This window comes from Bos indicus x Bos taurus, chromosome 2, assembly GCF_003369695.1.
Source record: "Bos indicus x Bos taurus breed Angus x Brahman F1 hybrid chromosome 2, Bos_hybrid_MaternalHap_v2.0, whole genome shotgun sequence".
In the NCBI taxonomy this organism is placed as follows: domain Eukaryota; kingdom Metazoa; phylum Chordata; class Mammalia; order Artiodactyla; family Bovidae; genus Bos; species Bos indicus x Bos taurus.
Window position 1 is genome coordinate 129,368,697 of NC_040077.1, and position 25,240 is coordinate 129,393,936.

Consider the following 25,240-nt stretch of genomic DNA (forward strand, 5'->3'; position numbering starts at 1 on the left):
GCCCCTTCCAAAGCCAAAGCAAAGGCTGTTAAGGCCAAGAAAGCAGTGTTAAAAGGCATCTACAACCACAAAAATAGAAGATCCAGACGTTGCCCGCCTTCCAGTGGCCCAAAACACTGCAGCTAAGGAGGCAGCCCAGATATTCTTGGAAGAGCTGCCCCTTGGAGGAACAGACTTGACCACTCACTATGCCAGCATCAAATCCCCACCCCCACCCCCCCGGCCCCCAAATGAGCCATGAAGAAGACAAGACAGCAACACACTGGTGTTCACTGTGGATGTCGGGACCAACAAGTGCCAAACTCAACAGGCTGTGAGAAGCTCTAGAACACTGATGTGGCTAGGGTCAACACCCTGATCAGGCCTGATGGAGAGAAGCCATTTGTTTGATTGGCTTCTGACTATGGTGCTTTGGCTATTGCCAGCAAAATTGGGATCATCTAAACTGAGCTGGCTAATTCCACATATAAAAGTTTTCATTAAATTAAAAAAATACATGAGACTGTGGATTTGATGTTGATTAGATGTCTGGGTAGAGATGTCAGGTAACTTGTTGGATATGCTACTGGAGTTTGGGGCGGGGGTTGGTCACTGCTGAGGAAAGCTTTTGCAGCCATTGGGCTTCAAAAGTGCTGGGACTGAATGAGGTTACCCAAAGAAATGAGGTTACAGATAAAGAGGCCCAGGATTGACCCTTGTTGAGTAGAGGAGGAGCCAACAAAAATGAATTAACAGTGAGCCAGTGGAGTAGGAAGAAGCTCAGGAAAAGTATGATATCCTGGAATTAAGGAAGAAAGTGTTTTGATGGAGAAAGAGTGGTTATTTGTGTTAATGCTGTTTAGAGGTCAAAGAGATGGTCTAGAATTCGGCAACATTGAGGCCTTTGACCCTTATGAACAGTCTGGTTGCTGAGGATAGAAGACTGGAGTGAACTGAGAGGAGGAAAGAGGAGGAACAGAGAATGTAGACAACCTTTCAAGAGAAGAGACATTGGAGCTGGAGTGGCGGAGGAAGTGAGCTCGAGAGAGAGTTTATTCTTTTTTTTTTTGGTCTTGTTTTTTAAGATCAGAAATTCTAGAATCTTGCTTCTCAAATGTGGTCTCGGACCTGGAAGTGTGAAAGTAAAAGTGCTAGTCGCTTGGTTGTGTCGGACTCTTTGCGACCCCGTGGACTGCCAGGCTCCTCTGTCCGTGGGATTCTCCAGGGAAGAATACTGGGAGTAGGTTGCTATTTCCTTCTTCAGGGGATCTTCCCAACCCAGGGATCAAACGCAGGTCTCCTGCATTGCAGGCGGACTCGACCATCTGAGCCTCCAGGGAAGCCCATATGTGGTAGTACTGTGTATGATCTGTACATAGCTCACTTGACACATGACTCGCTATTTGAGTTCACCAGTACCCTTACTGGCCTACCATTGGAGAAGTCCACTGATCATGTGCTTGGATGTCACAGCAGTGTCACATTGCCGCACGAATGTCTACATACTTCCTCTCAATTGCTGTACCTATACTGGTACAGAAATAGTCAAATGGTTATTCCAGTAGTCATGTATGGATGTGAGAGTTGGACCATAACAAAGGCTGAGTGCCAGAGAATCAGTGCTTTTCAACTGTGGTGTTGGAGAGTCCCTTGGACTGCAAGATCAAAGTTGTCAATCCTAAAGGAAATCAATCCTGAATAAATATTAGAGGGACTGATGTTGAAGCTGAAGCTCCAGTACTTTGGCCACCTGATGCAAAGAGCTGACTCATTGGAAAAGACCCTGATGCTGGGAAAGATTGAAGGCAGAAGGAGAAGGGGACGATAGAGGACAGGATGGTTGGATGGCATCACCAACTCAGTGGACATGGGTTTGAGCAAGTTCTGGGAGATGGTGACGCTTGGTGTGCTGCAGTCATGGGGTTGCAAAGAGGTGGGCGTGACTGAATGAATGAACAGTGACATCATCCTGCTAACAGTTGGTGAGCCAGTGCCAAGTTTGTGGATCCGACTTCAAGTAGCTAATTTCTTGAGCTTGTTTGTATGCTGGTGGACGTGAATCTTTAAAGAGAGAAAACAATGATGTAAGAGGGAGTGGGGACAACTGTATATGAAGCTAAGAGGAAACTAGAGCCATAGTAGGTATGAAAGGTTGTACTTTATATACCAGTGGAGACTTCATTATCACAGTAGGAGAAGCAGAATGCTGGTGTGTGGTTAGATCTGAAGTTAGGAAAATCATGGTCTGACTGTTGCTTCTTGGTTTTGATACTGTTTCAGATTTGACTGGGGAACCACCTTGATATCAGCCTGTATTTAACAAAAGTTCCATTTCAGCAAGGATACATGCATATCAGATAAAGAACATAGTGAACTGGATACTACTGAATGTTTCCTCTTGGTGACAGGGTTATTAGCTGCTGGGGGCTGGAGGTTTATCGGGAGGGAAAAAAGATGTGAATCATCTTGGGGAGTAGAAAAGTGAACCTACTAAGGGAAATGTAGCAGGATTGCTGGCAGCTTTGAGAGAAAATTGTTGGAAATTTGTGGTGATCAGTTTAAAATCTTATCAGTCAATATGGTTATATTTTCTCTAGAGATACAAGTTAGGTTATAATTTAGATGCTTTGGTGTTGGCCTGGAGAGGTTGTTAGTTTGGTTTAACAAGGGCTGAAGTTTTACTGGTTGAATATGAAGAAGGAATGCATAGGACCAACCGTGAGGGAAGTGAGGGCACAACGGGGAGGGGTGTAATTCCGTTACGTTACTTAACCTTATATCAAGTCGTATCTGTTTAGTACTGATAATTGTCTGTTTCACAGAGTTGCTGTGAGGATTAACTTCGTTCATATAAATGGCCGCGAGCAGGGCCTGGAACATCGGGTGCGCTGGGGCGTCAGTGATGTGCCCTGTTACTGCTGCTTCTGGACCACAGGACCCGCCTCCTTTCTGATCTCTTGGCACCATCTTTACCTCCTTCCATCTGTTGTTCATACTGAAGTCAAAGTGATCTTCTTGAAATGTGTACACATTTCAAAAGTTATCTCTTTTTAACACTTAGATGACTTAAGCTCTTTGGATAAAGATGCAAACCCATAATTTGGGCTCCAGGGGCTACATGGTAGGACTCTCTCCAAATGTCTCCTGCCTCATTGCGTCTCTTGTAGTTAATGTTTCTCCCTTCTTTGGTTACATAGATTTACTTTAGTTCCGCTAGCTCACTGTGCTCCCTCTTCTACTTGGAACGTTCTCACCCTGATTGGAGCTTTTGTAGACCTAGGCCAGCGGGTCACTTTCTATTAATGGTATTTCATGTATTTTGTATTTTATATGATTCTTTAGTCCCTCCCACATGGTCTAGCAGTTAGGATTCTTGGTTTTTACCTAGGTGACCAGGGTTTGACTCCCAGTGTGGGAAGGAAGAACTTTCTGGGCTTCCCAGGTGGCGCTAGCGGTAAAGAATCTGCCTGTCATGACAGGAGTCATAAGAGACGCGAGTTTGATCCCTGGGTTGGGAAGATCTTCTGGAGGAGGGCATGGAAACCCATTCCAGTGTTCTTGTCTGAAGAATCCCATGGACAGAGGAGCCTGGTGAGCTACAGTCCATGGGTTGCAAAGTCCAGTCAGAACTTAGAAAAGTATCATATTAAACAGTAAATGCCTTGAAGACAATCTGTTTCTACTCACTGTTTTATTCCCAGTGCTTGCCCCAGAGCCTAATGCATTATCAATCAATATTTGAATGAATGAATGAATGAATGAACAAAGTACCCATCAACCTCATGAAGGTTTGTGACATTTGGACTGTGGATCAGGACTGACTTTTCTTTGGGTGAGATCCGAGAGCTGATTGCTTAGAGAGTTATAAAGGAGAGGAGAAAGTGTATTTTGGGACAGAAATAGCTAGGTGAGACTCCACTTATCAGTTACCACTTATTAGCTCCATGACTTCGAACCTTTAATTTCGTCTCATTTATAAAATAAGCATGATGGTATTTTCCTGATAGGGTTCCTGTGAGGATTAAATTAGGTGACAGAAGCATTGGGTTCCTTGCTTCTTAGGTTGGTTTCTGTGACTTGCTGTTTAACTACATTCACCGTTGTTGTTGTTTAGTTGCTCAGTCACGTCCAACTCTTTGTGACCCCATGGACTGTAGTCCGTCAGGCTCCTTCAGTCCATGGGGTTTCTCAGGCAAAAATACTGGTGTGGGTTGCCATTTCCTTCTCCAGGGGATCTTCCCGACCCAAGGATCAAACCTGCATCTCCTGCATTGGCAGGCAGGTTCTTTACCACTGAGCCACCAGGGAAGCCCATTTGCCATTACTTGTTACAGTCCTTATGGCTCCTTGATACCCTAATGATAGACTTCTAGAGGTTAAAGGCAGCCAGCATGTTCTTCTGAAGCAGTCAACTTTGTTAAAGCAGGTGACTAACCAACAATTTCAGGCATGTGGTTCGGTTGCTAAACCCCACAAACATGGGCTAATTGCAAGGAGGCCTAGTCTCAATTATAACCTACTAGTTAGGAAAGGAAGCAGAAGAGCCAGGTGGCATCCTCCAGGGCCTGCATTTAAACAGAAATGCTAATCGCAAGCTAGTCTTACCAGTTGTTTGTTAGTAATAAGTTCTTAAGAGCCTAAGCCCTTTCTTTTCAATTCCAGCCTGTATTTTTGACCCTTTGTTGGGCAAAGCTTCTTTAGTGAAGTGAAGAAAAGCCCTGTAGCTCAGAGGTGGGATGACTAGATACCAGTCCTGTCTCTGTTTCCTAAAAGGTCTCCTAAAAGGGTCACACGGCTCTCAGTCTGTTTGCTCATCTGTCATATGGAGGATAAGAGAGTATCTTCTTCTCATCTTAAGAGTTTCAGGAGTAATAAGTTATCCTGGGAGGAGCAGAAAAGGAAAGACATTATTCGAGCAGACATTATCCTCCATCAGAGATAAGTGTTGAAATCTCTGTTATTAACACAGTTTAAGAATTAATCACAGCACTTGAGAACAGAGCACTTGCACTGGACTCTGTTGCCTGCGGGTAGGTGGCCCAGGTAGGAGGGCAGGGCTTACGGAAACTGACAAGTCTTGCAGCTGAACTGCAACATGATGACCTCAGTGGGGTTCTGGCACGAGGCTGGCTGTCGCCAAGTTGCTCTCTTCAGCTCCCAACCGACCGCCGTTTGATTGGTCCCACCCCATCCTGCTAGGAGCCTGTTTCCTAGGTTGGATTTTTGTTGAAGAGACCACACAGGGCAGAGAAAGGTTAAAATCCCTCCTGACTTTTTTCACTAATAATCCTGAGAATGCCACCTCAGCAGTTATAGGGGAAAACATGACTATCTCCTGGCTTCTCAGTACAGACAGTGGAGCATTAGATTTGAATCTTAGGACTTTGAACAGTATGGTTGTCTCAGGTTTACATTTTTTCTCCTGCCTTCTCATTTTCCACCTTTATACTTTCTTTTTTGCTTATGTTTGAAAGGCCACAGGAGGTTAATTAGTTGATGGGGGTAACCTGGTCCAAAAGAATTGCAGGTAATGGTTTCTCTGTGATCCTTAGTCATTCTGGTTCTCTCTGATAACCTGTTTTTCTGATAACAGAAAGTAATCACCGCATACACTTAGGTGAAAGGCCTGAGAGTGAATTTTCTAGAGACTGTGGATGACCCATTTATTTCAGTTTGAATAATTTCTGTTGATCTACAAGTTTCATTGAGTCTTTTCTGTGTAATCTCCATTCTCTTCTTAAGCCCACTCATTCAGAGAACTTTAAAATTTCAGATCCTGCATTTCTATTCTAAAATTTCCTTCCCCCCTCCCTGTCCGCCCCCCCACCACCACCCCTCCCCCGCCACCACCAATTTCTCTGCTTTTAATAGCTGTTACAATAGCTGCTTTAATGTCCTTGTTTGATAATCCCAGCATCTGGGTCATCTTAGTGTTGCCTCTGTGGATTTGTTGTTGTTTCCTAACTCTTGCAGATGGTTTACTTCTTTCAGTTCTTCGTGTAATTCGGGCTTGTGTCCTTGGCATGGATGCGTGTGAATGCTATGTTATAGAGACTGTCCCCATTGCTGTGTTTGTTTCAGCAGGCAGGCGCCTTGGGCAGACTTCAGTTGCACGTTCCGTCTCATGTGCGGCGGGTGGCTGTGCACGGCTCAGTCCGGTCCTTTTGTCCTTAGCGGAGGTCCTTGGATTCTGCCCTGTGCAGCTGTGGTTCAGGGTCAGCTGGAGTCCGGGCAGAGCATCAAGCAGAACCTGGGCTCCATGTCTGGCTGTCTTCTTCTTGGTGTCTGCGGCTGCCCTGGTCTCCGTGTCCTCCGGTTCCCATGAACAGAAAGCCTTGGGTTTGATTTTTAATTGGAACTTCAGCTGGACAGCCCTCAAGTCAAAGCTCCAAAAGTGGGGAATTCATGCCCTGCCAGTCCTTATTAAAGTGTTTTGGGACAGAGGTGATACACATTTAAGAGAGTTTTGTTGTTGCGTGAAATGACTCACGTATTATAGGTCAGCAGCATTTCAGGTGGTGGTGCTTCTCCTGGCCCTTCAGTCCCTTCAGGCTTCTGATGCTGGCTGTACTGTGACAGCGGAAATAGTGCTGTAGGTCCGCACATTACAGCACCAGCTACATCTTCATGCATAAGCACAGGGCGAGTGGCCCACAGGCCGTCTCTTCACCCTGGTTTTGCCGCAGAAGGAGCAGTGTGCTTGGTGTGCTGGCTGGTTGCAACTTCACCATTCTCCTGACGGAGTTATTAATACTATAATGCGTCCTGTGTTTACCCACGATTCTGACCTTGATGCCTTTAGTCATGTCACCGCAACCTAGGTCTGAGCCCAAAGAGTAAGAGAACTTTACGTTCAGCAATCAAGTGAGGATGGACTGATGGTTTCCTTTCTGTGGCTTGTTAGTTATCTCAGGTGGACTCAATGTGTTCACTTCAGCCAGCTTTGCTGCCTTGGGCCAGTTTCTTCTCCTTTGCTGACTCCTTTTCTTCTCTGGGAGATGAGGCAGTTGGACTCCCTGATCTGTAAGTGTCCTTTTATCTCTTTTCCTAGACAGATAGCACATACACGCAGAACCACCACCATTAGCACCAACAGTAACAGCACAAAGCACCAGAAGAAATGCCTCGGGGAAGTGGCCTGGCAAGATCTGTCAGGGCGGAAAGGCTCTGAAGAGGCAGCGCTGAAGAGTTGGAGGATGTTTACAGTTATCCTTTGTTTCTGGGGACAGAGGACCAGTACACCGAGGATGGAAGAAGTAAGTGACATTCAGGAGCAAAGGAAAGAAATCATTTGCCCTTAGAAATAAGGAGAGAGTCTGTGTCAATGGAAAACAAATGAGGATCATCTGGAGTTCCTGTTTGCTTGCTTTTTGGCAGGGTATTCCATCCTGTTTTGAAGAGACGGGCTCCTAGGCTTTATTAATACGCCAGCAGGTTTGGCTGGAGGTGGGGGCAGCGGCTTCAGTAGAGGCGCTGCTGCCACTGTTAGGGCTGCAGAGACCATGGTGGTGACAGACCAGATTTATGTGGCCATTTCTTGGAGTTTAAAATGTTTATGTAGGAAAGGTTCTAGGCTATGCAAAGGAAGGGATGTGTATGTGTGTAAAAAGGGTGGAGGGGGCAGGACAGAAGGTCTGTGGGCCAGTCCTGCTGTTTGAATAGCAACCACACTTAATCTGCTTAGATTGATTCTTTTTTTGAAGCCCGCCCACCCAAGCCATCCTTCAGGTGCTGCCCTTAATACAGGTCCTTTTTCTTCTTCTTTTCTAGCTGTGTTCATTGCTTATCAATAATTCTCTCTTAGGTCTTATTGGCTTGAGACTTCAAGCCTTCATCTTTTTAAAGGCCATTTGGGAAAAGCTATCATTTTATTACTTCTCCATCTTTATTCTAGCCTTTCTCCCCAGGAGGATGGAGGTACAGGCAGATTCTGTATATTTGAATGTGTTATGGGGTTGGTAATAGAGGTATGGAAATTGGATTAAAGGGGACCTAGCAACAGAAGAAGGCAATGGCACCCCACTCCAGTACTCTTGCCTAGAAAATCCCATGGACGGAGGAGCCTGGTAGGCTGCAATCCACGGGGTCGCTAGAGTCGGGCACGACTGAACGACTTCACTTTTCTTTTCACTTTCATGCATTGGAGAAGGAAATGGCAACCCACTCCAGTGTTCTTGCCTGGAGAATCCCAGGGACGGGAAGCCTGGTGGGCTGCCGTCTAAGGGGTCGCACAGAGTTGGACACAACTAAAGCGACGCAGCAGTAGCAGCAGCAACCTTGCAGGGAGGTCACAGGGTGGTCTGTGGGGGTATGCAAGGGAGGGGTGGGCAGCTGTGATGAAAGGAGGTGCCATGGGTGCAGGACCACGTACGGAAACCTCTAAGCTTGCCACTAGCTTAGAAGCCATCTTTCCATTCTTTCTTAAGACCGGGATAGACAGATGTTTAACCCAGATCTTCCACCTTCATTTACTCTTCTCCAGAGTTGGGGTAAGATTCAGTGGGTTAGGAGGCTTTTCAACTCTCTTGTAGAAGGTTTGTTACAAAACTGGGGGTAAAGTTTGCAGGCAGAGAGGCTCTATTTTTTAAATTTTGTTTTATTTTCTATTTGGCTACTCTGGGTCTTGGCTGCTGCACGGACTTTCTCTAGTTGTGAGTAGGGGCAGCTCGCTAGTTTTGGTGCCCAGCCTTCTCCTTGCAGTGGCTTCTCTTCGTGGAACGTGGGCCCTAGGACACATGGGCTTCAGTAGCTCAGTGGGCGGGCTCAGTAGTTGCTGCGCATGGGCTTACTGGCCCCGAGGCACGTAGGATCAAGCCCATGTCCCCCGCATTGGCAGGCCGATTCTTAACCACTGGGCCACCAGGAAAGTTCAAGAGGCTCTCTTTTTGTTCTGATTGATATTGGCTGGTTCAGGGCTGTTTTGAGAACCAAGTCTAGAAGGTACTCCAATGAGAGTCAGCATGGTGACATGACTTTTGTAATTGGACAGTCTTGGATTTAAAGTCTCTGTCACTCACAACTAAGATGTTGGACAAGTCACTTGTCTTGTTGAAATTTAGATTCTTTGTCTATAAGGGAGTAACATTATTGTGGTATTGTCTGGTGTAAAACGTAAAACATATTGTCCAGGGTGTGGTGGATACTCCACAGATGTTTGGGTTTTTTTCCTTGCCCATATTCCAGAACATCTGATTTTTAGTGGAATCCCAGCTTCAGCCCTAAGCAGTTATGTGACTCACTCTTTCCAAGTTTAGTTTCCTTCCTTAAAATGAGGGCATTGAACTAGATTTCTGAGATCCCTTCTGGATGTAAGCTGTCATATGAATGTTTAGACCATTGGGGAATGTATAGGTTTGTTAATTTCAGGAATGACAGTGTAGTCTTGGGACCATGCCATCCGATAGGAAAGGGGAAGTTTCCAGAGCCAGATGCCCCCTCTTCCCTGAGGAGGGAGACAGGCTCAGCCCAGTCTTGTGCGATTCACATTTTACCTCTCTCTGCCTTCTATTTATATTCTCTCCAGGTCAAGAGGCAGCTTCCATTGCAGTATAGTGCGTGACCGTGTCCACGACAGCAAGCATCGGGAGCAGGCAGAAGCATTGACAGGAAACTTCAGTCCCCTAAATGGTAAGTGTGCCACAGTGTGCTCAGCCACACTGGGGCGAGGATGGTAAGTGTGACACAGTGTGCGCAGCCACGCGGGGCGAGGAGTAGTTTCTGTAGTCTCTACAGTTTTTCCACCATTGTGAGAGAGGGAGGTATTTATTGATGATCCCTTCTGAACCAGGTACTGTGCTAAGCACCTCACACGTTTTCTCACTCAGTCTACCAGCCAGTCTACCATTTACTGAACACTTACTATATGAAAGACATTATATCCCTTAATATTTACACCAAAGTGTGAGGTAAGTGTTGTTATTTTCACCACAAACAAATGAGCTTTGAGAGGTTTAAGTAACTTCTCTAAGTTCATACAAGTGGCCGATGGCAGAACTAGATTTTAAACCTGGTTGTTTTCATTTCACTAAGTTTCTCTTCTGAGCACGTCACTTTTTGGTTGAGGGAGTGACTGCCAGCTAGTTCCTTCCTAGCCCTTTCTGGATTCTGTGTCCAGTGTTTTATTAGTGGTGTTGAATAAGGAAGTGAGGGTACTGATGAAACAGAAGACGCTTGAGCAGAGTGGCCAGAGGACCTCATGGTCTTGGTCCCTATGGTAGCTGTCGACTCATTAGAGTGGGGTTCTCTGGAAGGTGGGGCAATGGGGCAACCAGAGGGTGAGTCTGGGAAATGGGTTCTACGCATAGGAGTGGCTGGACATAGGAAAGGAATCTTTCGTGAGACTTCTCAGTCTCACGGGAGCTCCTGGAAGCAGGCACAGTTATGGACAGGACAGGCTCTTCTTGAGAGAGTGGGGAACTTGAAGACAAATTCTTGATCTGTTAATTGGTTCAGGATTCTTGTTCTGTTCCTTTCCCTGGAGCATTTTTCCTACCTCAGGGAACTGGGTAGGTAATGAAATTCATTTTTGGTTGGGTGGAGTGGCAGTCAGTACTCATTTGTTCATTGATCTTTCTGAGGGTGCTTTAGTCTCTCTTTATTGGAGCACCCTTTTTTTTTTTAATATACTTGGTGAATTTGGGAGGGGGGAGTAATCATTTTCATCAATAAAATTTATTACACGTACCTCTCATACATACTTTGCCATATACTGCGCTTATGTCCTGAGGGTACCACTTACCGCATGCCTAGAGCTAAGTATTCAGCATTGAACAAAACAGAAAAAAATTCTTGTTCTCAGGGAATATACTCTAACGGGTCAAAACATTAAAAAAGTGAATAGTTAGATACAGTAAATAAGTAACACCTACATGTGACAGGTGCGCAGAAGAACAAGAGCGGGCTAAGGTGGCAGTTGGAACTGATGAGGAGCGGAGAGACTGTTACTTTCTGTCAGGTCATCTGGAAAGGTCTCTGATGAGGTGATACTTTAAGCCAAGATCTGAAAGAAGTGAGAAACACACCCAAGGAATTACATGGGAGAAGAGCATTCCAGGCGGAGGGAAGAGCAGATGGAGAAGCCCTGAGACACAAGCGTGAGTGTGCCTGTCGCAGGACCAGCGGGGCTGGAGAGGAGTATGGGAGAGCGTGTAGGGACCGGACAGAGCAGAGCTGGCTGCAGCTCACCCCGGGCCCGAGAGCTGGGGAAGGGCCTTTGCACTCAGGGCATTTTATTCTGAGATAGGAGCCACTGAGGAGTGGACAGCAGGAGAGAGACATGACTGGACTTGTTTGTTTTTTGTTTTTCTTTTTAATAAATGCTTATCTATTTGGCTGTGCCAGGTCTTAGTTGTAGCACTCAGGGTCTTTTTTGATTGTGAATGTAGGATCTTCAGTGGCGGCATGTGAGCTCTAGTTCCTGCATCAAACCTGGGCCCTCTGCATTGGGAGCGCAGAATCTTAGCCACTGGACAACCATGGAAGTCCTGACTTAGGTTTTAAAAGGCTTACTCTGTTTCCCGCTGGGGAATAGACTGTGGAGGATGGGGGGAAATGGGCAATGGCGGAAGCAAGGAGACAGGTAGAAAGCTTCTGCCTCTGTCAGTCGTCAGGACAGGGATGAGGGTGGCAGTGCTGCGTGGCCAGAAAGGAATGGATTCTGGATGTCGTTTGAAGGCAGAGTCAAGTTCTGACTGTCGCTGTAGATATGTTTGATTTATCTGGAGTTAACCCTTAGGTCACATGGGCTTGAGAGTATCATTAGAAACTTGACAGTGATCCCTGGTAGAATTCTAAAACAGATTAAGCAAAGGATAAGAGCAGAGAGAGGACCCTGCAAGTCACTAACTCATACGAACTGATAATTTTTTTTTTCCTTTAGGTTTTGCCATGATTTTGTGTAAGTTGTAAAATCAGCACAAGTTTTTTATTGAAGTATTAGGGGGGTGGGAAATCACACCATCCAGGGATAATTAACCATATATCCAGCACTTTGATGTATATCAGGGCAGTTCATTTTTTGAAAAGGCTCCTAGGCTGGACTGGGGGTTCAGAAATGTGCTAAAAACGTAATGTGTCTAAAGTGCTGAAATTAGGTATTTAACATTTTCTCATGTGACCCCAAGACAGAATTTGGGGCCAGCTTGCATGTAGGTGATGTGCAAGTACTGGTTAATAGATTGATGTTTATTTAGAGGGATTGTTTTTAATGGCGTTCTGGAGGGCTTTTCTTGGTTATATTTTATTTAACAATTTGAAAATCAATTTGGATGAAGATACAGAAAAGATGTACTTGTTAGATAAACAGTGAATGCTTATAAATTGGAAGGTGTAGAAAATATTTAGACAGTTGAAACTATTGATCGAAACTGACTTTCAGGTTGAAATTAAAAAAAAAAAGGTAAATAATGTAACTGTAAGATGGATCAGGTCAACCAGAGATATTAAATGGAAAACTCCAGAAATAAACGGAGACTTTCCTGATGGCTCAGCAGGTAAAGAATCTGCCTGCAGTGCAGGAGACGCCAGAGAAGCAGGGTTGATCCCTGGGTCAGGAAGATCCTCTGAAGGAGGTAATGGCAACCCATTCTGGTATTCTTGCCTGAAAAATTCCATGGACAGAGTGCCTGGTGGGCTATAGTCCAAAGGGTCACAAAGAGTTGGACACTGCACAGAAATAAAGAATTTATAACTTTGAGTTGCCTGCTGTTCTGAGTAATGTGAATGAATCCTTGACCCAGCCTTTATCCAGTTGACTCTTGAACAGTGCAGGCTTGAGCTGTATGGGTCCATTTTTATGTGGATGCTTTTCTATAGTAAATACTGCAGTACAGCATGGGCTGCAGTTGGTTGAATCCATAGACCCAGAACCCAGGATGCAGAGGAGCTGAATATATGGAGGGCCAACTGTAAGTTACACACAGATTTTTGAGTGCTTAGAAGGTCGTTGCACCTAACCCGTGTTGTTCCAGGGTCAAGTGTATAGCAAAGACATAGTACATATAGGGTTTGGTGCTGGGTGTGGTTTCAGGCGTCCACCAGGGGTCTTGAAACATATCACTTGTGCATAAGAGGGGAATTTTGTATCTACAAGTTTTAGGGCTGTGTACTTTTGTTGGAGGAGGGGCTGTCTGAACAGACTTCAGAAAACTGCAGTGAGAGATTACCAACTATCAGAATGGGGCAGGGGAGGCTTGGAAGAAAGAGGCAGAGGGAAAGGGGAGAATTCTACATGTGCTCCTCAAACATTACCACTCTAGCCTCTGCGCTTGCTGTGAGATTGCAGGGGCTTCTGTGCTGCGCCAGCGATGCCAGTTCACCTGCCCTGCTGCTCCCCTGCGCCTGGCATGTCAGTACTGCCGAGTCACTTAAAGTCCCCAAGTGCATCATTGTTTTACTCGCCTGCCCTCCCTCCCTTCCTCTCTGTAAATGATTGCTTTATACCTTTTTTGTACCGCTGTTCAAACTGCTAGAAAGACAGCAGTAAAGAAGAGGTCCACCCCCCAAAAAACCCCAAACCATGTTCCTGACCTCGTAGATCATACGATCTAGTAAAGAGACAGTAAGCAAATACACAAAGAATTAAGTGGTAAAATGTACTGAGAAGAAACAGGTAGAGTATCTTGCCATAGAGCTGTCTGAAGATGAAATGAGTTGCCTTGGGAGGAAATGAGTATCCTTCCTGTCATTAGAATTGTTTGAATAGGAGCTGAATGACTACTCGCTAGATAATTTCTTCATTGAGTGGGAGGTTGGATCAGATGATCTCTAAATCCTATCCAACCCGGAAAATGTCTATATGCTAGTTGGGCTCCCAACCCCAAGGTTTGCATGTCTAAAATATGCATATCTAAATCTAAAATCCAAAAATGCCTGTCTAAAATGAATTTATGATTCTGGGAAAAATAATTTATTAAGTTCAGTAATTAAAGAGAAACACTCAAGAAGTGATGGCGAGATGTGGATAGCCGAAAGTTTTAAGACGGGCAACTAGGAATTGTCAGGAGGAAGCTGCTTTAAAATAGTTCTCCCATTTTCCTTTAGATCAGGGACTTGCAAACTGGTCCACAGGCCCACTGCCTGTTTTTGTAGGTAAAGTTTAGTTGAAACACAGATTCATCATTTGCTTATGTACTGTGGATGGCTGCTTCACACTGCGATGGCAGTTGAGTAGTTGGACAGAGACCTTAGGGCTTACAAAGCCTAAAATACTTGTTGTCAAGCTAAGTCATATACTTATATGGATACCATCAAACTTGAAAGAAAAAATTTGCAGATCCTCTACTTTAAATGACTGTTGGGAACAGGAAGTGAATCATGGCAGCTGTGTTGGGGGAAAGGGCAGGCCAAGTTTGACTATGTACTATTTTAGACCTTCCTGGCCCACCAGGACAGGAAAAAGAGCCAGCTTCCAGAATGCTGGATAGAGCCCCTTGGAACTAGGTTCAAAACCTTTGGCAGAAAGGGGCTCATGAGAGACAGTTGGTGGGGCATCTTGCTAGTATGAGTTGGAGCTGAGGGAGACACTGGTGGGGAGGGGGAAGTTGGCATTAAAGAATGGTCTCCCTGTCCTGTTCCTCACTTTCCCATGATTTCTGAGGCTTAATATACATAATTTCCTTCCCAGACCCACACCCTTGGGCACAATTAATTGCTTCTTCTAAGCTCCCAGCACACTTATCAGGTGGTGAAATGTATTAAGTGGGGAAAAAAAAAAAAAAAAACAGGAAAAGAGAACAAGGATCCAGAAGAGTGGGTGCTGTGTTTTGTGAGATGGTCAGGGAGGCCTCTTTATTCTTGTTTTATAGTTAGGTCTAGTTTTCTGATTCCTTAAAGGCAGGGGTTGAGTTTTAACCATCTCTCTCTAGCACTTGGCTAGATGGTGGGTTCATCATGGATGTTCCATAGATGTCTCCAGAATAAATGAATTTTAACTGGAGACACATACTTGATGGGGAATGCAGTAGGACTGGAAGGAAAGGCATCTGTCTCTTCCCTTTGTGGATGGTCCTGGAAGAGTAAAGCATCTCTTTCTCTGGCTATTTGTAGGGCTGAAAGGTCAGAGATAAGTGACACTAACCCCATTTTCAGTCCATTTCCTTGTTTTCCCAGGGTGGAGGGCTGATGTTAGTGAGTTGCTCTTTTTAGGAGGATTCTTCCTAGTGAAATTTCAGCAATATGTGAACCGTGAACTTCCTGATGTTCAAGCTGGTTTTAGAAAAGGCAGAGGAACCAGAGATCAAATTGCCAACATCCGCTGGATCGTCGAAAAAGCAAGAGTTCCAGAAAAACATCTATTTCTGCTTTATTGACTATGCCAAAGCCTTTGACTGTGTGGATAACAATAAACTGTGGACAATTCTGAAAGAGATGGGAATACCAGAACACCTGATCTGCCTCTTGAGAAATTTGTATCAGGTCAGGAAGCAACAGTTAGAACTGGACATGGAACAACAGACTGGTTCCAAATAGGAAAAGGAGTTCGTCAAGGCTGTATATTGTCACCCTGTTTATTTAACTTATATGCAGAGTACATCATGAGAAACGCTGGACTGGAAGAAGCACAAGCTGGAATCAAGATTGCCGGGAGAAATATCAGTAACCTCAGATATGCAGATGACACCACCCTTATGGCAGAAAGTGAAGAGGAACTAAAAAGCCTCTTGATGAAAGTGAAAGTGAAGAGTGAAAAGGCTGGCTTAAAGCTCAACATTCAGAAAACTAAGATCATGGCATCCGGTCCCATCACTTCATTGGAAATAGATGGGGAAACAGTGGAAACAGTGTCAGACTTTTTTTTTCTGGGCTCCAAAAACACTACAGATGGTGATCGCAGCCATGAAATTAAAAGACGCTTACTCCTTGGAAGGAAAGTTATGACCAACCTAGATAGCATATTCAAAAGCAGAGACATTACTTTGCCAGCAAAGGTTCGTCTAGTCAAGGCTATGGTTTTTCCAGTGGTCATGTATGGATGTGAGAGTTGGACTGTGAAGAAGGCTGAGCGCCAAAGAATTGATGCTTTTGAACTGTGGTGTTGGAGAAGACTCTTGAGAGTCCCTTGGACTGCAAGGAGATCCAACCAGTCCATTCTGAAGGAGATCAGCCCTGGGATTTCTTTGGAAGGAATGATGCTGAAGCTGAAACTCCAGTACTTTGGCCACCTCATGTGAAGAGTTGACTCATTGGAAAAGACTCTGATGCTGGGAGGGATTGGGGGCAGGAGGAGAAGGGGATGACAGAGGATGAGATGGCTGGATGGCATCACTGACTCGATGGACGTGAGTCTGGGTGAACTCCAGGAGTTGGTGATGGACAGGGAGGCCTAGAATGCTTCGATTCATGGGGTCGCAAAGATTTGGACATGACTGAGTGACTGATCTGATCTGATCTGATGCATAGGACTTTCCCAAAGAGCTTTTGCTGACCTTAACCTTTGCTGTGAGGTAGGTGGGGTTGATAAGGCATGGAGAAGAAAAATGAGTCTGCCAAAGAGGGTAGCATTCTAAAAGGAATGTGGTCTTTGGAACTTGGGTTCACCATCTAGCTGTCCTGCTTACTAGCTGTGTGACCTTGGGCAGGTTTGAGGGTCCCTATTCCAAAAGGTTACTGTGTAAGCTGAGTGGTTAATGTTAGCTGCTGGGCTGTGTCCAACTCTTTGCAACCCCATAGACTGTAGCGGGCCAGGCTCTTCTGTCCACGGTATTCTTCAGGCAAGAATACTGGAGTGGGTTGCCATTCCCTTCTCCAGGGGATCTTCCAGACCCAGGGATTGACCCGGGGTCTCCAGCCCTGCACGCAGATTCTTTACCATCTGAGCCACAAGTAATAGTAATAGCTACTATTTGTTGTACTTGTGTGGGAGGCATTCTGCTAAGTGCTAAGTGCATTCCATGCCAGGGGATTACCATATTGTCTTTGGATGGATGAAAAAACATCAGAGAACTAATTTATTCAAGTAGATAGATTAGGGATTCCTAGAGAAAGCCTGTATGCTGCTGCTGCTGCTGCTAAGTCACTTCAGTTGTGTCTGACTCTCTGCGACCCCATTGACGGCAGCCCACCAGGCTCTGCCGTCCCTGGGATTCTCCAGGCGAGAACACTGGAGTGGGCTGCCATTTCCTTCTCCAATGCATGAAAGTGAAAAGTGAAAGTGAAGTCACTCAGTCATGTCTGAGTCTTAGTGACCCATATAGTAACTACTTAATATATAGTTGTGCTCAGTTTGAGACTGTCCTGTATTTGTTCCCTTTGTATCTGTTACTGGTCTGTATATAATCAGAACTCCTCACTTTGTAAAAATGCTGAAGAATTTGTAGGGAAGTGATTTAACCCAGTGCGAAGAGTTCTGGGTAGAGTCAGGAGACTAAAGTCCTTGATTTTGCTAAGTTGCTGGAGAGATCTCGAGTCTCAGTTCTTTCATTTTTAAAATTAGAGGATTAGGCCAAACAAGCAGTTTTATTTTAAATAAAAGAGGTAGAACTCTTTCGTTACAGTCATGTCGGGGAAGCCCAATATGTTAGGACCTTCCCTGATAGCTCAGTTGGTAAAGAGGAGTCTTACCAACTCCTACCATTGCGGGAGTCCTGCGATGCAGGAGACCCTGGTTTGATTCCTGGGTCTGGAAGATCTGCTGGAGAAGGGATAGGCTACCCACTCCAGTATTCTTGGGCTTCCCTGGTGGCTCAGCTGGTAAAGAATCTGCCTGCAATGTGGAAGACCTGGGTTCAATCCCTGGGTTGGGAAGATCCCCTGGAGAAGGAAAAGGCTACCCACTCCAGTATTCTGGCCTGGAGAATTGCACGGACTGTGTAGTCTATGGGGTTTCGAAGAGCCGGGCACAACTGAGCGACTTTCACTTTCACTTTCAATATGTTAAGAAACTAAAATCAGTTTCTTTGGTTGACAAGAGAGAGGGGCCCTGACAGCCTGCTCAGACCTTTGCCCACCCTTTTTCCCCAGGGTGGGAGTTGCCGAGTCCAGTTTGAAAGTCAATGGACTGAATGATATTTTAGCTGAATTTTGGCTCTGAAATCACTTTCTAAGGAGAGGAAGAAGATCCAAAGTATTTTTTGCTTCAACTTTCTCCAGTAGTGAGAGTCTGTGTGAATGGTGTGGTGTTCTGGTATTTATGTCCTATTTCCATGGCATAGACCTGAAAGCCAGATGGGTCATTGCCCAGCAGGGAGGAGTACTGTGCAGGTGGCTTGGGGCTTGGGAGGAGACCTTCCAGAGGATCACCACAGGACCTGATGTCTGTGCTGGCTGCGTCTGTTCTTGTCGGTTTTCTGCATTGTAATTCACGAGTAACTGACTCCTTGACATCATTTATTATTATTATTTTCTGTTAATGGTTATTGCCAAAGGACTGATCAGCTATTTAATAATTAGGGGGCACATTCAGCCATTCATTCATCAAATTTTAAGCATTAATTATGTGCTAGGCTTCTTGCTGGGTGCTGAGAATACAATGATGAATAAGGAACAAGTTGGAGAGATAAGATGAGTAAATAAAACCTGAATGCATTGTGGTGAGTGCTGTGGTGGGACCAGCACAGCAGACTAAAGTGCATGAAAGTGGTGCCCGATCTCGTTCAGGGTTTCAGGAAGGACATGCTCCAGGAGGAGGTGCCTACGGTGGGATTTGAAGCAAATAAGAAGGAATGATTACCAACCTAGTGAAGGCCTAGAGGTGAGATAGAGTGCACGGTTTGTGGAACTTGGAGAATGCAGAGCCTATGTGGAGTTTGAAGATGAGGCTGAAGTGATAGGCAAGGTGGATTGTGAAGGACCTCACATGCCATTTGGAGAAGGAAATGGCAACCCACTTCAGTATTCTTGCCTGGAGAATTCCATGGACAGGAGCCTGGCAGGCTGCAGCCCACGGGGTCACAAAGAGTTGGACGCAACTGAGCGATTCACTCACATGCCATGCTGGGGAGTTTGGGTTTGGGCTTTGCCCTGAGAGCAATAAGGCTGTTTAAAAGGACTTTGAGTAGTGGTGTGTGATAATTTTCTGTTGATGTTTGCTGTATAATCAGTGCCTGCTGCAGTCCATGGGGTCGCAAAGAGTTGGACACGACTGAGTGAACAACAGCCACAGCAGTGTGTGCTCAGCTGTGTAGTTGTGTCTGACTCTTTGCCGCCCCATGGACTGTAACCCACCAGGTTCCTCTGTCCTTGGGATTTTCCAGGCAAGAACACTGAAGCAGGTTGCCATTTCTGTTCCAGAGAATCTTCCCAACACCTGATATCAAACCCACAACTCTTGGGTCACCTTCATTGGCAGGCAGATTCTTTACCACTAGTGCCACCTGGGAAGCCCGACATATTCCATGGGTTTAGTTTCTTCATTCTTTGATTCATATCAGAGTCTTGAACAAAACATGTAGGTGGAATTAACACTAAATCCAAATGAATTTTAAAAATCAGTTATTCCTGGACTCTACTAATTCAGAATTCTAATTTATAGATGGGACTGTACTTAAGTTTAACATTTCCCTCTTCTGAGAAAGGGATTTGTTTATGAAAAATGTAGTATAAATTAGTATAAATAAGACATATTGAGGAGAATGTTTCAGTTTGGGATAAGCTGAACAGTTCCTCTCATGAAGTTCCTGTCTTTAAAGTATACAATTTAATGGCTGTCTATCATATTTATGAGGATAAGTTGTTTTAAAGCATTTTGTTGAAGCATCATATATCATTTGTCCTCCAATAACTGCTATGCCAATATAGATCCTTTGTATCTATTCACTTAAAAGTGATTTATGGCCCATACTTAGTTCAGTCCCCTGTCCCTCCACCCTTCGTATAAAATTGGTAGTTAAAAAATTCATAAAGCAATTATCTTTCAATTAAAAAATAAATTTTTAAAAATTGTAATTTTCTTTTTTTTTTTTTACTGTCGTTTAGTCTCTAAGTTGTGTTCAGCTCTTTTTCACTCCGTGGACTGCAGCATGCCAGGCTCCTGTTCTCCACTGTCTCCCAGAGCTTGCTCAAATTCATGTCCATTGAGTTGGTGATGCTATCCAACTATCTCAGCCTCTGCTGCCTCCCTTCTCTTTTTGTCTTCAGTCTTTCCCAGCATCAGGGTCAGTTCTTCGCATCAGGTGGCCAAAGTATTGGAGCTTCAGCATCAGTCCTTCCCATGAATATTCAGGATTGATTTCCTTTAGGATTGACTGGTTTGATCTCCTTGCAGTCCAAGGGACTCTCAAGAGTCTTCTCCAACACCACAGTTCAAAAGCATCAATTCTTCGGTGCTCAGCCTTCTTTATGGTCCAACTCTCACATCCATACATGACCACTGGAGAAACCATAGCTTTGACTACGCAGACCTTTGTCAGCAAAGTGATGTCTCTGCTTTTTAATACACTGTCTGGGTTTGTTAAAGCTTTCCTTCAAAGGAGCAAGCATCTTTTAATTTCATGGCTGCAGTCACCGTCTGCAGTAATTTTGGAGCCCAAGAAAATAAAGTCTGTCACTGCTTTTACTTTGTCCTCTTCTGTCTGCCCTGAAGTTACAGAACTGGATGCCATGATCTTAGTGTTTTTAATGTTGAGTTTCAAGCCAGCTTTTTTACTCTCTTGTTTTACCCTTATTAAGAGGCTTTGTGTGTGTTTTTTTTAACTGCTGTTGTTTAGTCTCTTAAAGTCATGTCTGAGTCTTTGAGACTTCAGGGATTGTAGCCTGCCAGGCTTCTCTATCCATGGGATTTCCCAGTCTAGAATACTGAAGTGGCCCAAAGATAATTTATAAGGTCCTGTAAGGTGGTCAGCCCTGCCTGCTTCCTGTTCATTCACAGTCTGCCATTCTTCCCATGTACATGTGGGATTTCTTCCCTCTCTTCTTCCACAGCAGTTTTAAAAAATAAAATACTGGAGTGGATTGTCATTTCCTTCTCTAGATCTTCCTGACCCAAGGATCGAACCTGCATCTCCTGCATTGGCAAGTGGCTTCTTTCTGCTGAGCCACCAGGGAAGTATGAAAACGACGTGTGTGTGTGTTTACATTAATGTACTTGGTTGTGCTCGGCTTTGGTTGCAGCATGTGGGATCTCCCATCTTCGTTGCTGTATGGGAGCTCTTTTGTTGTGGTACGTGGGGTCTAGTTCCCCGATCAGGGATTGAACCTGGGCCTCCTGCACTGGAGCTTGGAATCTCAGCCACTGGACCACTAGAGAGGTCCCCAAACAAGTGCTTTTGTATGTGGAAATGTTGATGGGAATAAGGAAAGAGGTTTCTTTCTTATAAAAGTACCACTGAAGGGGTGTTTTACTCTCCATTCTTGAGAATGAGGAAGCCTGTAAGCTTGGGGAAAGGAGAAGGGGAGACTGAAAGAACCAAAAGTGAGAAGACAAAGACAATATACAGGGGAGCCAAGTGGTGGAGAGGGAAGAATAATCCTGGAGTGGGCATGATCTGAGAGGCCCAGGGAGGGAGACCATTTCCAACACCTCTGACCTTAGTGTTTGCAAAAGCTGAACATGGGCTCCACCTGGTGGCTGTAGGCTTAAAGTATAATTAATGGGGGAGATCTTGGGGTTGGAGACAGGTAGTAACATTTGTCATCTCCTCAAATCCCTCTTGGGCTTCCTTGGTGGCTCAGATGGTAAAGAATCCACCTGCAAAGTGGGAGACCTTGGTTCAATCCCTTGTTTGGGAAGATCCCCTGGAGGAGGGCATGGCAACCCGCTCCAGTATTCTTGGCTGGAGAATCCATGGACAGAGTCTGGCGGGCTGCATGTCCAAGAGTCAGACATGACTCAAGTGACTTAGCATGCATTTTGTTGTTGTTAAGTTGCTCAGTCGTGTCTAACTCTTGGCAACACCATGGACTACAGCATGCCAGGCCTCCCTGTCCATCACCATCTCCCGGAGCTTGCTCAAACTCATGTCCATCGCGTCGGTGATGCCATCCAACCATCTCATCCTCTGTCGTCCCCTTCTCCTCCTGCCTTCAATCTTTTCCAGCATCAGGGTCTTTTCTAATGAGTCAGTTCTTCACATAAGGTGGCCAAAGTATCAGAGCTTCTAGCTTCAGCATCAGTCCTTGCAGTGAATATTCAGGACTGATTTCCTTTAGAATTGACTGGTTTGATCTTCTTGCAGTCCAAGGGACTCTCAAGAGTCTTCTGCAACACCACAGTTCAAAAATATCAGTTCTTTGGCGCTAAGCCTTCTTTATGGTCCAACTCTCACATCCATACATGTCTACTGGAAAAACCATAGCTTTGACTAGACAGACCTTTGTTGGCAAAGTAATGTCTCTGCTTTTGAATATGCTATCTAGGTTTGTCATAGCTTTTCTTCCAAGGAGCAGTGTCCTTTAATTTCATGGCTGTAGTCACCATCTGCAAGCTTCCCTGGTGGCTCAGAAGGTAAAGCGTCTGCCTGCAATGTGGGACACCTGGGTTCAGTCCCTGGGTTGGGAAGATCCCCTGGAGAAGGAAATGGCAACCCATTCCAGTACTCTCGCCTGGAAAATTCCATGGATGGAGGAGCCTGGTAGGCTACAGTCTATGGCGTTGCAAAGAGTTGAACACGACTGAGTGACTTCACTTTCAGTCACCATCTGCAGTGATTTCGGAGCCCAAGAAAATAAAGTCAGTCACTGTTTCCATGCAATGCAGGAGACCCCGGTTCAACTCCTAGGTTGGGAAGATCTGCTTGAGAAGGGATAGGCTACCCACTCTAGTGAATCCTTGAACATCCCTTGTAGCTCAGCTGGTAAAGAATCCACCTGCTTTGTGGGAGATCTGGGTTCGATCCTTGGGTTGGGAAGATCCCCTGGAGAAGGGAAAGGCTACTCACTCCAGTATTATGGCCTGGAGAAGTCCATGGATTGTATAGTCCATGGGGTTGTAAAGAGTCAGACATGACTGAGCAACTTTCACTTTCACTGTTTCCATTGTTTCCCCATCTATTTGCCATGAAGTGATGGGACCGGAAGCCACGATGTTAGTTTTTTGAAAGTTGACTTTTAAGCCAGCTTTTCACTCTCCTCTTTCACCTTCATCAAAAGGCTGTTTAGTTCCTCTGGACATGGAACAACAGACTGGTTCCAAATAGGAAAAGGAGTACGTCAAGGCTATATATTGTCACCCTGCTTATTTAACTTCTGTGCAGAGTACATCATGAGAAACTCTGGGCTGGAAGAAGCACAAGCTGGAATGAAGATTGCTTGGAGAAATATCAATAACCTCAGATATGAAGATGACACCACCCTTATGGCAGAAAGTGAAGAAGAACTAAAGAGCCTCTTGATGAAAGTGAAAGAGGAGAGTGAAAAAGCTGGCTTAAAGCTCAACATTCAGAAAACTAAGATCATGGCATCTGGTCCCATTACTTCATGGCAAATAGATGGGGAAACAGTGGAAACAGTGGCTGACTTTATTTCTCTGGGCTCCAAGATTGCTGCAGATGGTGATTGCAGCCATGAAATTAAAAGACGCTTATGCCTTGGAAGGAAAGTTATTACCAGCCTAGATAGCATATTAAAAAGCAGAGACATTACTTTGGCAACAAGGTCCGTCTAGTCAAGGCTATGGTTTTCCCAGTGGTCATGTATGGATGTGAAAGTTGGACTATAAAGAAAGCTAAGCGCTGAAGAATTGATGCTTTTGAACTGTGGTGTTGGAGAAGACTCTAGAGAGTCCCTTGGACTGCAAGGAGATCCAACCAGTCCATTCTAAAGGAGATCAGTCCTGGGTGTTCATTGGAAGTATTGATGTTGAAGCTGAAACTCCAATACTTTGGCCACCTGATGTGAAGAGTTGACTCATTTGAAAAGACCCTGATACTGGGAAAGATTGAGGGCAGGAGGAGAAGACAGAGGATGAGATGGTTGGATGGCATCACCAACTCAATGGACATGGGTTTGGGTGGGCTCTGGGAGTTGGTGATGGACAGGGAGGCCTGGCGCGCTGCGGTTCATGAGGTCGCAAAGAGACTCGACTGAGCAACTGAACTGAACTGAAGAATGTCTTTTAACATTTCTTGTAAGGTGGATCTACTGGCAACAGATCCCCTCAATTTTTATTCTTCCTCCAAAGTGTTTATTTCATCTTCATCACTGAAGGACGATTTTGTAGGGTACAGAAATCTAGATTGGTGGTGTTTTCTCTCAACATTTAAAACATTTTACTTTACACTCTTCTCACGGGGTTGATTTCTGAGAAGCCAGGTGTTACGTCTTATCTTTGTTTCTCTATAGGTTAGGTATTTTTTCTCTGAGTTCTTTCAGGATTTTTCCCATTTATCTTTGATTTTCTGCAGTGTGAATATGATATGCCTTGGTGCTTTCGTTTTAGTGTTTATCCTGGTTGGTGTTCTGAGCTTCCTGAATCTGTGGTTTGCTGTATGACCATTCTGGAAAGTGATGTCACTGTTGCTTCAGATTTTTCTTCTCTTCCTTTCTTCTTCTGGTAGTTCCATTACATTTGTGTTAAACTTCTTATAGCTATCCCACACTTATTTTTTTCCCCGTTTTTTTTTTTCGCCCCTCTGCTTTTCAGATTTAGAAGTTTCTACTGACGTGTCCTCAAGTGCAGAGACTGTTTACCAGCTGTGTCTAGTCTACTAATGAGACAGTCAAGGACGTTCTTCATTCTTTAGTGATTTTGACCTCTAACATTTCCTTTTGATGCTTTACTATAATTTCCATTTCTTTGCTTGCCTTACCCATGTGTTCTTGGATGTTGTCTACTTTTTCCATTAGAGTCTTTAGCATATTATAGTTTTGAATTTCTGTCTAATAATTCCAACAGCTTTGCCATATCTGAGTCTGGTTTTGATTGTTGCTCTGTTTCTTTAAAAACTGTATTTTTAGTTTTTAGTACACTTTGTAATTTTTGTTGAAAGCTGAACATGATGGGGAAAAAGCACTTAGGTGAGTAGGCCTTTAATGATGTGGTGGTCAGGTGTAGGGGACGTATTCTCTTGTTCCATGATTAGGTCTCAGTTTTCAGTGAGCCTGAGGCCTCCTGGCTGTGAATTTCACAAGTGCTTCTCATTGTCGGGTCTGCATGCCACCCCTCTCCCTACCCCACTCCCTAGGTAATACAGGGTGGCTGGAGTTGGGCATAGTCCTTCCTCCATGTAGAAGGTTAGAGGGAGCTGGAGTTAGGTATTTTCCTTCCCCCAGGTCAATTAGGTTTGGATAAGAGTCCAGTAGCTGTGACACTGGTTCCATAATGGTTAAATTTACCCTCCTCCAGCTGGCAGCACGAGGGGATTTTTTTTCTCCCATCTTTACTGTGGAA

General features: G+C 44.8%; 1 protein-coding gene across 8 annotated transcripts in view; it reads left to right on the forward strand.

Moving 5' to 3' along the window:
• The window catches only part of LUZP1 (leucine zipper protein 1), a 101,531-nt gene that overhangs the window by 62,683 nt on the left and 13,608 nt on the right, over positions 1-25,240 (forward strand). For 2 of the 8 annotated variants that reach the window (XM_027520796.1, XM_027520776.1), the window contains exons 2-3: positions 7,035-7,235; positions 9,503-9,606. The gene's annotated coding sequence lies outside the window, so the exon portion shown is untranslated. Of the gene's footprint in view, positions 1-7,030; positions 7,236-9,502; positions 9,607-10,758; positions 11,073-19,761; positions 19,772-25,240 lie in introns of those variants that run through there. The other 6 variants (XM_027520787.1, XM_027520766.1, XM_027520815.1 and 3 more) reach the window with 4 other exon arrangements.